Source organism: Symphalangus syndactylus, chromosome 3 (genome assembly GCF_028878055.3).
Source record: "Symphalangus syndactylus isolate Jambi chromosome 3, NHGRI_mSymSyn1-v2.1_pri, whole genome shotgun sequence".
In the NCBI taxonomy this organism is placed as follows: Eukaryota; Metazoa; Chordata; class Mammalia; order Primates; family Hylobatidae; genus Symphalangus; species Symphalangus syndactylus.
In genome coordinates, this window is record NC_072425.2 from 52,669,620 (window position 1) to 52,682,713 (window position 13,094).

The 13,094-nt window shown below is 39.5% G+C and overlaps 1 protein-coding gene across 14 annotated transcripts in view; it reads left to right on the top strand.

Annotated features, from left to right (window-relative positions):
• The window catches only part of SPTLC1 (serine palmitoyltransferase long chain base subunit 1), an 82,698-nt gene that overhangs the window by 19,425 nt on the left and 50,179 nt on the right, over positions 1–13,094 (top strand). The gene's annotated exons all lie outside the window — the stretch shown is intronic.

Consider the following 13,094-nt stretch of genomic DNA (forward strand, 5'->3'; position numbering starts at 1 on the left):
ATCTCATTGAATTTTCTTAAGATCAATATTTCAAATTCCTTTTAAGGCAATTTGAAAATTTCCATTTATTTAGGGTCACTTTGTGAAGAATTATTGTGCACCTTTGGTGGTGTCAAGTTTCATTGCATTTTCATGCTTTGTATCTCCTATGTTTATATTTATGAGACTGTTGACATGGTCACCTGTTCTAATTGTATAGAGTAGCTTATGTAGAGAAAGACTTTCACCTGGAGATGGGTCTCAGGGTGTCAGTTGGATGGGCTGCATCTGCTTTAGTTCCAGGAGGACACAGTAGTGTAGTATCTGTGCTTTTCTCTTGCCTTTTTTTCTTCTTTTGCTAGTATCCATTTTGGTGATACCTGTGCGTGCCTTGGTGACCTAGGCTGCAGGAGCATGTGCGGTTTGTTTTTCTGCTCAGGACTGGGGGCTGGGGGAGAAGGCGGCGGTCTCAGGAAGCTGCATGCCTATCTAGTGACTGTGTTACTGAGTCACAGGGGTTGGTTCACCAGTTTGAGATGCGACTCCCCTGGAAACACTCACCTGGCTGTGGATTACTGGGGCTGGGTCTGCAGGTTTGAGATGGGGATCACCTAGAAACACCAGGCCCAGTTGGTGAGCGCACTGATGGCACAATAAATCAGTAATCAGTCCACAGTTAGAGTGTTGCAGTCACTGGGATGTGGAAGGCAAACCTCTTTGAGAGTTTGTTTCTAGGATATAGAGAGCAGTAGCTGCTTTCCTGGAGAAGGCTGTTGTAATGACAGGGTAGCCTCTGGGATGGAAGGAGGCAGTGACCACTAGTTCATGGAGCAGAATATACTCAGCTATGGCTTGGCTTTCTAGATGGTGCTATATGTGGGCTCCTTCTCTGGGGCAGCATAGCCCTGTGGGCATCAAGCAGCTTCCTAAACTAGGCTGCTAGAGATGGGGTTTCACCATGTTGGTCAGGCTGGTCTCAAACTCCCGACCTCTGGTGATCTGCCTGCCTCGGCCTCCCAAAGCGCTGGGATCACAGGCGTGAGCCACCGTACCTGACCTACCTTTTTGTTGTTGTTGTTGTTAAGAAACTTGCTTATGTTGTTCTTTATTTTCTTCTTGACTTTTTTTCCCCCAGGTTTCCTTACAGTCATGCATCACTTAATGACGTAGATCCGTTCTGAGAAATGTGTTAGGCAATTCCATTGTCATGCAAACATCATAGAGTGGACTTACACAGACCTAGATGTGTAGTGTGTACCTATAACCTGGTACACACCTAGACTATATGGTATAGCCTATTGCTCCTAGGTCACAAACTATACAGCATGTTACTCTACTGAATACTCTAGGCAGTTGTAGTAAAATGGTATTTGTGTATCTAAATGTATTTAAGTATAGAGAAGGTACAATAGGGCCAGGCATGATGGCTCATGCCTGCAATCTCAGCACTTTGGGAGGCTGAGGTGGGCAGGTCACTTGAGCCCAGGAATTTGAGACCAGCCTGGTCAACATGACAAAACCCCTTCTCTACGAAAGAATCCAAAAAATTAGCTGGGTGTGGTGGTATAGGCCTATACTTCCAGCTACTTGGGAGGATGAGGTGGGAAGATGGCTTGAGCCTGGGAGATGGAGGTTGCAATGAAACAAGATTGCACCACTGTGCTCCATCCTGGGCAACAGAGCCAGACCCTGTCTTAAAAAAAAAAAAAAAAAAAAAAGTACAGTAAAAATACAGTATTTTACTCTTATAGGACCACTGTTGTATATGTGGTCCATTTTGTCAATTGAGATGTTGTTAAATGGCACGTGACTGTATATCCATTAATTGTAGGTGATTGAGACTGGCTCTCTGAAAACACATCTACACTTACTGTCCTCAGGCCTGGAATAGCTCCTGTCATGCCTTTGTGTGGATTAGGGGAAGGTACTCTTCCTCCAGCAAGTGCAGCTGCCTGGTGCAGACCTTAGGCTGTGGTGCCAATCCCTGGGTGCCCCTCCCAGGACCCCAGCTCATGCAGCAGCCTTGCTCTGCTCTTTCTTCTGGCAGAGTTCGGATATAGCATAATGTGTCCTTAGATAATTCAGTGGTTATATTTTTATGACTTCATTAGTATTATTCATTAGTTGGGCCAATGTTATGAGACTATATTTTCTTTATTGGATACTTTGTTTTCCCCAGAGTTAATCGTTTTTGTTTGGTCACTTGATTGGTTCTACAGTGGTCTTGATGTTGTTTTCCTCTAGGAGCATAAAACTCCATTCAGAATGTTCACACGTTAGTTATCTATTAGATTCACTTTCTTTGTTCTTTCTCTATCCTGCTCCACTCCTGACGGGTTATATGCAGCTGCCACACAGGGTGGCCCTGGAGTGTCCCATCACCATTAGCTTGAGACTTTCCTTTCTCTGTTCTGCATTGGCTATTTCCTGTCTCTTGGTTTACAGTAGATTATAGATAGATTTCAGAGAAGGGTCATGAAAGGTGAATTTTTTTTTTTTTTTTTTTTTTTGAAACCTACACATCTTGAAATTTTTTATTTTTACCCTTTTGCACTGTACTGATTGTTTTATCAGTTTTTATTGATCTGTTAGACATTTCCTCAATATCTGGTGATTGTTAACATCCCTTCTTTTTTTTTCAATATGCACAATATTTTTATTGTCATCAAGAACATTATGTAAATTGTTTGCAGAAACTACAAGAAAATTGAAGGTTGTTTTGTTGATAGTCATATGTTGAGTGTTACTTTTCTTCAACTTATGCAATACCTATTTATATTCAATACTGACTTGACACAAGAGTAAATGAATTTACTTAACTTAGGTTTTTTTCCTTTAGACAGAAGCCTTATTGATATATAATCTATTTACCATAAAATTTACCATTTTGAAGTGTAAGGTTTTTTTCCTTTAAACAGCAGCTGTATTGATACATAATCTATATACCATAAAATCCGTCATTTTGAAGTGTATAATTAAGTGGTTTTTAGCATATTCCCAGAGTTATACAACTATCACCACCATCTAATTCCAGAATATTTTTATCACCCCAAAAGAAATCCCAAAGCCATTAGCAGTTACTTCCCACTCCTTCCTCTGCCCAGGCCTTAGCAACCATTTATCTACTTTATGGACTTTCCTATTCTGGACATTTCACCTTAAAAGGAATAAACAATACTTAGCCTTTGTTTCTGCGTTCTTTCACTTATCATAATGTTTTGAGGGCTCATTCACATTGTAGCATGTATCCATACTTCATTTTATCACCAAATAATATTTCAGTGTATGGATATACACATTTTGTTGATACATTAATCAGTTGATGCCCAATGGGGTTTTTTTCCCTCATAAGAGTATATGAAAAAATAAAATATGAATAAAACTGCTATGAAATAATGTGTACACATTTTTGCGTGGGCATAATGTTTTAATTTTTCTTGGATATATACCCAGGAGTAGGATTGCTGTGTCATATGATAACTCTGTGTTTAACATTTTGAGGAACCCCCAAACTGTTTTCCAAAGTGGTTGCATCATTTTATATTCCCACTAGCTACATATGAGGTTTACAATTTCTTCACACGCTTAGCAACGCTTATTATTTTCTATCTTATTGTAGCCATCCTAGTAGGTGTGAAGTGGGATCTTATGGTTTTAATTTGCATTTCCCAGATAACTGATGATGTTGAGCATCTTTTCATCGGCTTATTGGCCATTTGTGTGTTTTCTTTGGAGAAATGTCTACTTTATTCACTTAGCTGTTTTCAGTTGGGGGTTCTTTCTATCATTAAAACTGTAAAAGTTCTTTATATATTTTGAATCCTAGTCCCTTGTCAGATACATGATTTGCAGATTTTTTTTCATTCTGTGGGATTTTATTTTACTTCTTTGATAGTGATCTTTGAAATTGAAAAGTTTATTTTGATAATGTCTAACTTCCCTGTTTTTCCTTTTGTTGCTTGTGCTTTTTTGTCATCTGTAAAAACTTTGGCTTAATCTAAGGTTACGAAGATTTACTCTTTCCTGTCTTCTAACAGTTTATAGTTTTTGCCCTTACATTTAGTGTGTAATTCAAGTTAATTTTTGTATATGGTGTGAGGTAGAGGCCTATCTTTATCTTTTTCCAGGTGGATGTCAAGTTGTCCTAGCACCGTTTGTTGAAAAGACTATTTCCCTTCTGAGTTGTCTTGTTGAAAATCAGTTGACCATAAATGTAAGGATGGTCTGTTTTCAAGAATGACACATTAAAATGGTCATTGAGAGCCCTGTTAAAATGGGCTTGGCTTTTTCTTCAGTTTTACTGAGGTATAATTGCTGAATAAAAATTGTATATATTCAAGATGTATAATATGATGATTTTATATTTATATATATATACATACACACACACATTGTGAAATAATGACCACAGTCAAATTAATTAACATATCCATCACCACATTTAGTTACCATTTGTGTTTTAGAGGGGTGAGTGAGGATGGGGTGGGCTTTTTGACTGAGGGGCTTGCACTAGGATAATCAGACAGGGACCTGTTCGTTTATTTGAGGGGACCCCCAAACTTAGTGTTTATGGTTTTTATTCTCTTGGCTTCGTGTTTCCCAGGAGAGGAGTCCTCTAGTCTGTTACTTTGTAGGTAAAAAGCTGCTTTCCACCATTTGGGAGCTGAGTTGAAGGCAAGAGGCCCAGGGTCTTACCATTCGTTATGTAACTCACACTTAATTTTTGTCTTCAGAATGGCACCCCTGCCTTCACTCGTTCTTAGGACTTCCAGTTTATACACAGCCTCTCCAGAGAGCACTTTTTCAGGGTGGAGGAGGGGAGTGACTGCCTGTTGTCTAGGCACCCAGCCAGTCCTCCTGTTGTCGGCCTTCCCCGTTTTCCAGTGTTTAATGGAAGCTGGTGCCCCAGTTTGGGAGCATGTTTCAGGCGTTGCTGCTTGGCTTTTCACTGCTGGCCTAGGCTTGCCTTTCTCTTTGATCTCTTTGACTTACCAAATACAACTTGTCCATTTGCTTTCCAGTTTCCAACATTTTGTCACCTTTCTCCTTGTTCTGGTCTGGGTAGGTTTAGACCTTTAAACTTTGTAGGCATTTTGCATTTGCTTTCTGAGTGTGCTTTCAGAAGAGATCAAGGGTTGAGGTGTTTTTGAATGTTAGCTGATAGTAAGTGGTATGAAGAAATATGAAAGCAGGGTCAGTAAAGAGAGGTAGAGTTGCTGCATGTATTTCTTGTTCATTTCTTTTGACTGCTACATATTCTTTTGTTGTGTACGCCACCAAATTTTACTTCTCCATTTTCCTCATGATAGACACCTAAACCGCCCCCATTTCCCACTGCTGCAAAGAATCCTCTGATTAATAGTCCCTCGTGAACCTAATATTCCCTTGAATTTCTCCAGGGGTACAGAACCAGGAATAGGATACTGATATATGCCTGCCTAATTTTCCTGTAGGACTTTTCTGTGTCATCTGTGGTCCCCTGAGATAGTATATAGCAATTCAAGTTTTCCCTACATCTCTGTTTAGCAATACTGTTTGCTTTGGATTTCTCTTACTGTTTGAGCCTTTGAGCATCACTTCATCTACTTTTTAGCTACTGGAGTTTTCTGCTTCTTTGAATGCCTCTTCATATCTTTTACCTGTTTTTTTTTTACTGGATTCCCAGTCTTTCTTTTGATTAGCAACGGTTCTGTATACCTTGTAGATTTTAATCCTTAGTCAATTTTTGAGTTAGTACTCTGTTACATTGATTCTAAGACACATACTGTTTTTCCCTAGTTTAAAATCTCTGAAGTGGGGATGAATCTTAAAGCTGCTGAGAGTCACTGATGAGTCATTGTCAGCCAGGAAGGTAGTTTGTGACATGGTTGTCATTGCTTATGTACCAGTGAACCTGGTGGTGGCGGGCTTACTGTCAGCACTCCAGTTGAAGTGTATGCCCCGCTGGTCAATGAGGCAACTGATGGCCGGAGAAATGGCCAGACCTGCAGAGCAGAGGATGACAAAAGGCTTTGAAGATTTCTTTGTCAGACTTCCTGTTGTCTTTGGGTAGTATCAGCTTACTTTCTAGAAACGTGTGATTTGATTGGAAGGACGATAAAACTATGAGGTTAGTTCGATAGGAATGTTGCAGCATCAGAACTTGAGAATGGGTGACAGTTAACATGTCAGATAATCTCAGAAATGATAGTGGAGCATGCTGGTAAGAAATGCCAAGATACTGCCAAGAGCAAGGAGAACATGGTGTGAAAACTTGTGGTATCAGTGACTTAGAGGAGAGGGACAGAACTCAGTTAAAGAGGTTTTAGGAATGTCTTGACTTCTATTTTCCTTTTCATAAGTACAAACATAGTGTAACAAAAATCTGGGTCTAGGAATATATAATAGACCTTTTCATTAAGCATGAACTAAAAAGCTGTACATGACAAGAAAACATCATTGTACTTTAATTGACACTGTTTCTCTTCCTTAGTGATGGATAAAATACAATTGATGACACCTTAGACTCAGTGAAATACAATAAACCTCTTCTCTATCACCCGTCTGTTAACTTTATCTTTGGTATCTTTCGTTGAACCAAATTTCTTAATTTTGACTTGGTCAGATGCATCCATCTTGGCTTTACGGTTTGTATTCTTGGAGACTTGGTTAAGAAATCATTTCCTACCCTGAGGTCCCAAAGACATTCTTCCACATTTTGTTATCTTTTCTAAAATACCTTTTAGATTTTTAATATGTCTGGAATTCACTTTATACCTGGCTGTTCAGCTTTATCCATAGAGAAAAATTTGTGTGAAACCTGGTGGTTTGTGCGGTAAGTGCTGTCATTTTCCAGGTATTCGTATGTACACAGTTCTCGTGAATTCTAGATTGTTTCATTGGTCTCTGCCTACGTGCTCCAGTACCAAACCTGTTGTTAACAGGGGTCTGTAATATTTGCTTCCTTCTGGTAAAGCACCTGCCTGTTTCTAAATTCAGTTAGCCATTCCTGAACTTGTATCCTTCTGTGTAATTATTGAAGTTTACAGAGCTCCATTAGAAATCCTGGTGGAATTTTAGTTGTGATTGCGTTGAGTTTGTAGTTTATTTTGGCGAAATGTAGTATCTTTAAAATGTTGAGCCATCCCTTCAGCTGACCATCGTATATCTTATCATTTATTACTGTCTTTATATTTTTCTTGATACTGTAAATACTTTGTATTTTGTTACCTTTATTTACTATTAATTCCAATAGTTTGTTGATTTCGTTGAGTTTTTTATGTAAGGTGATCATATCACCTGCCGATAACAGTGTGACTCTCGTCAGACGTGCGTGTGTGTGCACACTTGTTTATTCACATTTTTGGACTTACAGTTTTACCGGTATGGCCTTTAGTAATATGCTGAATAGTAAAAAGATACCAAGCATCCTTGTTTTGTTCATATTCATAAAAGTAATGGCTCTCTTGTTTCCCAGTTAATATCTGTAGGTTTTCGGTATTATAGTCTGAATCAGTTTGAGACCATTTCCCCCATCTAGGTTTGTAAGAGTTTTATAAATAGATGTTGAACTTCATCAAATGTCATTTCTGCACCTAAGATCATTGCATGACTTTTCTTTTTTATGTTGTATTTTCTGAAATTCTTACTTGTTATTTAACTTCTATTAATATATCTCTTAGGTGTACTCTGTTCTTTTTCTGACTTAGTGGAACACTTAATTTACATTTTTAATCTTTTCTAGTACTGATTGACATTCTCTTTGTAAAACACCCTGAGTGTAATTATTCAGGATTCAGGCTTAAAAAAAGGTTTTGAAAGATAATAAACTACGTATTCCTTATTACAGAACCGCTGTCATGCAGTCTAGGGCAGCATCCCCAGAATAGTTTCATTCCATTGAATAAATAAAAGCAGTAAAGAGTTTCATATATGTTTAGGACAGGTTTTGCTACTGAATGAACTTGCTGCAAACTTTCAAAATTGAGTATGAGGGATAATGAACTTTTCTGTGTTTAAGCCTATAAATTCCCTTCTAAGTACTATTCCAGCTGTAGGCTATACTTTTTTGGGGGGGAGGGAGGATGGAGTCTTGCCCTGTTGTCGGGCTGGAGTGCAGTGGCACAATCTTGGGTCACTGCAACCTTTGCCTCCCGGGTTCAAGCCATTCTCCCGCCTCAGCCTCCCCAGTAACTGGAACTACAGGTGTGTGCCACCACGCCCAGCTAATTTATTGTTATTATTTTTTAATAGAGACAGGGTTTCACCATGTTGGCCAGGATGGTCTCAATCTCTTGACCTCGGGCGATCCACCCGCCTTAGCCTCCCAAAGTGCTGGTATTACAGGCATGAGTCACTGCACCCGGCCTGTAGGCTATACTTCTAATGTGTGTTATTCAGACCTAAATATTTTTTAATTTTCTTTTTTTTTCTTTGACTAAAGCATAATGTTTTCCTTGAGTTTTTGTCTTCTCAGTAATTTATAATTTATTGCTATGTGATTAAAAAACGTGTTCTGGATGATAGTTTCTCTGAATGATTCTGCTGCTCTTGTTGAGACTTGCTTTATGTCTTACTTTATTGTAAATTTTGCAAATGTTCCACGGCTTTATCACAAAAATTTACATTATATATTCCTTTTATTCAAGGTGTCTTGTGTCCATTACATCAAGCACTTTAATTATTATTCAAATAGTTGACAGTCTTAGCCGTTTTCTGTCTGGTATGTAAATGAATGAGAAAGAAAGAGACAGTAAAGATCAGTATTACCCACCATATGGATTCATTCTCTGTCTCTGTTTTGTTTTTAGATTGTTTAGTTTGGAGGTATGAAATATATGTGGGCTCAGCATTTTTACATCTTTTTGAATGTCCCTTATCTCTAACAAAAATTATGTTTTACCTTAAAGTCCATTTGTCTGATAGCAGTGTAGCTACACCAGCTATCATTTAGTTATTCTGTGATTAATAGGACTCTGTTTTCAGTTTTACTGTGTCATTGTGTGTAGTTCTTTTGTACATAATTGGATTTTAATCCTAGTATCATTTTTTAACCGAGGAATTTCATCTCTTTACATTTATTTTGATTACTAACTTATTTGTATAGTAAACACTAATATCTGCTGAAATATGAGGTGATTCACAATCTTCCCAATAACATTTAAAACAGTTTGTTGGCCAATTTGATATGTAAACTTAAAGGGGGGGGGGTGTATAAGAAATGGCCAAAAATAATGTTATTTGATTTATTAATTTAATTGCACATATATACTTAAAATGTCATTGTGCAAATAATATATTCAAAAATACAGCTCTTTCCTTTACCCCGTGCAGCAGTTTTATTCTAATTCTTCCTAGGCATCTTGGATACCATATTCATCATTAGAAGCATTGAAAAATTTATGTTTAAAGTCTGTCATTTTCACTTCTGTCTGAATACTTGGATTCATAACTTTTTGAATCTGTGTATGTTGCTGTCCCTCAAAATTTTACCCAAGTCTCATTCAGTATTTGTGATTCTACACTTGACCCCTTACAGGGTTGCTTTTTTTGTGGTCTTTAAGAGGTTTGCTTACTTGGTTGTATACTGTTTCATTGTGAAGTCCCGCTCCCAGGAATATGTGTTATGTGTGGGAAATAAGTACAATATCTGTGTCAAATTATTTTACCTCTCTTTATAAAAAACAAACGGATTTCTTCAAAACACCTAAAGGTAGCATTGTTAGAGATCATTCTGGTTGAAGTTGTTAACTAATTAGTAGTGGGTACAGCTGCATATAATGGGAAACCCAGACTTAGATGGCTTAGACAAAGTAGAAGTTTATTTGCCCTCACGGGTGTGGAGCAAGGTAGCTAGCGCCACAGATGATCAGGGACCCAGGTTACCATCCTCGTGTTCTGCCCTTGAGGTGTGTGAGTTCCATTCAGAAGTCACCTTAAGGGAGGATGTCAGGCAGATGGGCAGAAAAGAGGCTCCTTCTGGGCCTGTCAGCTTGGTTACGGCAACACTGGCCACACCTAGTTGCAGGAGCAGCTGACAGACGTGGTGTTTTGTTCCAGGGCAGTGGCCTTAATTTTTTCATGTCTTTTTTTTTTTTTTTTTTTTCCTTTGCCTTTAGTCTGCTTGATCAGGTTTTCTTGATTAGACTTCCCTTATTCTTTTCTTCTCCTCATGCTTAACATAAGTAATTCCTGTCCAACTTTTTTTTGTTTTTTGAGACAGGGTCTCACTCTGTTGCCCAGGCTGGAATGCAGTGGCACCGTCTCGGCTCACTGCAGCGTCTCTCTCCCGGGTTCAAGGGATTCTCCTGCCTCCACCTCTGGAGTAGCTGGGATTACAGGCATGCACCACCACGCCCGGCTAATATTTTTTGTATTTTTAGTAGAGACAGGGTTTCACCATGTTGGCCAGGCTGGTCTCGGACTCCTGACCTCAAATGATCCCCCCACTTTGGTGTCCCAAAGTGCTGGGATTGCAGGCATGAGCCACCTTGCCCCAAATGTTAATTAATCTTCCCCTCTTCCTTACTGAGCAGTACAGGGACTTACTAGACTCCTACTTCAGTTGTTCCCCATCCCCACTCCCCCTTTCTTGATGTCCTGGTCTGATATTTGACCTCCACTTATTTTGTATCCTCCAGGATTATTATATTTGAGAATCACCGTCTTTACCTGTTTACCAGTTTCTTATTGCCAATCTTTAGGTGTTTCTTTCTTTATCCGTGCAGCTTCTTTGGGCTTAAAATTCCTTTTTCTAAAATATATTCTCTATTAGATTGTTATATGGAGATTCAGAGAAGGTAAGCTGTATCTCTTAGTGAGAAATGTTTTTATTTCACCTCCTTGGATGACAGTTAGTGGATAACAAGTTGTAAGTGGATCATTATTTGCCCTGCAGCCCTGGGAGAATTTCTTCGTCATGGCCTGGCCTGTGTTACGGGGAGACTGTGTCAGTCTAATTATTGTTCATCTTCTGTTTTTTCTGGTGGCTTTCACAGTTCTTTTTCTCTGTAAAATTCTACAGTTTCACTCTCATTTGTCTTCTTGTAATTTATTCATATTTATCCTACTTGGGATTCATTTTTCTACTTCAGTCTGTGGATTTCTGTCTCTCATGAATTCTGGGAATTTTTTAGCTGTTACCTGTTCAAACATTGTCTCTCACTTTTTTCCTCCAGTTTTTCCCCGTAGAGCTAATGTTCGGTGTACTTTTAACCTTCATATCCTCCATGTTCAGTGTGTACTCTTTCATATTTTTGCATCTCTTGGTAATCTCAGCTCTGTCTTTCATTTTTCTGCTGTGTCTGATGGAGTATTTAATCTATCTTTTGGATTTCTAATTTTATTGGCTCTTAGATTTTACTTCTGGAAGTTATATTTGACTATTTAGCAAGTTAGCCTGTCCTTTTTTATTTTTGTTTTTGAGATGGAATTTCGTTCTTGTTGAGCAGGCTGGAGTGCGGTGGCACAATCTCGACTCACTGCAACCTCTGCCTCCTGGGTTCAAGCGATTCTCCTGCTTTAGCCTCCCGAGTAGCTGGTATTATAGGCACGCGCCACCATGCCCAGCTAATTTTTTTGTATTATTACTAGAGATGGGGTCTCACCATGTTGGTCAGGCTGGTCTTGAACTCCTGACCTCAGGTAATCTGCTCGCCTCGGCCTCCCAAAGTGCTGGGATTACAGGCGTGAGCCACCATGCCCAGCCCAGCCTGTCCTTTTCTTAGTAACTTTTTAACCTTTCCTTATGTTTATGCTCTCGGTCCTCAGCACTTCGTAGTGTCCAGCGTCTCGCGTTCTTGGGCGCCGGCCCTTCTGCATCTCTTGTATGCTGACTCTCACTCATGGCGGGGTTGTGGTTTTTGATCGGGAAAGTTGTTTTCTCTCTTTTGAGTCCTCTCAGGTCTCATTTGTGGAGATGTCTTTCTGGTTGGTTTTACTTGCTTCTGCAGCATACCCTCTAAGATTTTAGGTTCCAGGATTCCTGTATCAAGTGCCCGTTATGACCTATTCCTGCTAGCCTGCATGGGGCACAGGTCTGAGACTTCCATTTCTCACTGGAAACTTTGTTCCTTCGCTACTCCAAGTGCTGGACAGAAATAGCATCCCTACATCACATCGTGCTGCCTTCTGATAGTTTTTGAGCCGTGGTTAGGGGTTTTGGATGAACTTGTTCTTAATCATTTGTTTTCTGTGTATTACAGTTTTTATAGAATGGTCTCAACGTTTACGGCACCTTTGGTACACGGGTGGTCTATCTAGGTGTTTGTTTGTTTTCTGGTTTTTGTTCTTTTTAAGTCTTTTTGTGACTGCCAATACCTGGCTATAAAATCAGGGAGGACTTAGGAAACTTGAGGAAACCCTGAGAAGTAGGAACCTAAATAACATGATAAAATCAGAATCACAGTTGAGGAGGTGAGTGGCACTGGATTTGAAAGAGAAGCCCTTGAAGCCTTAGGGAAGAAGAAAGAAAATATTTGGAGAGCACCTCTTATGAGCCAGGCACTTTCATAATAGCAATTTCCCTGAGGGTAGACTCTCCGCCTACTTTAATGATGAAGAAACTGAGAATCACAGAGGTCAGTGATGTCCCTAGGCTTCTGAAGTCGCCAATAGCCATAATACAGAGGGGGGTCTGTCTGACAGACTCTACAACCCATGGTTTTTTCACTGAGTCTTCTTGCCTTTTTTATAAGTTAGTTCGCTTTCATGAATTTACTTCAAGTTGTCATTCTTTTCTTTTCCTGGTTTCCCGGCACCTGTGTTTTCTCAAGGATGACCAATGCTGTTAAAAGGTATCGATGAGAACAGTGTTTCTCCATCTTTTCTGGCTACAGTGCATTTTATAGAGCAACCCAGTACATGGACCAGTACAGATACATAGTCCCATCACTCACCCTGTGCCATGGTTCTGATATTTTCTTTTCCATTCTATTTTGTTTTACTGTTTCCTCTGGTTAAAATAGGCTGATCGTGACCAACTAACTTGGTCTCACAGCCCTTTACCAGTTTGCCACCCATAATTTGAGCCCATGATTTTGAAGCATGGCTCATGGCTCAAATATAGATCAGCAGAGGGCTTAACAGAAGTATCCTCAGGAGCCCATTCTCGTGTCCCAGCCGGGCTCATATCCGGC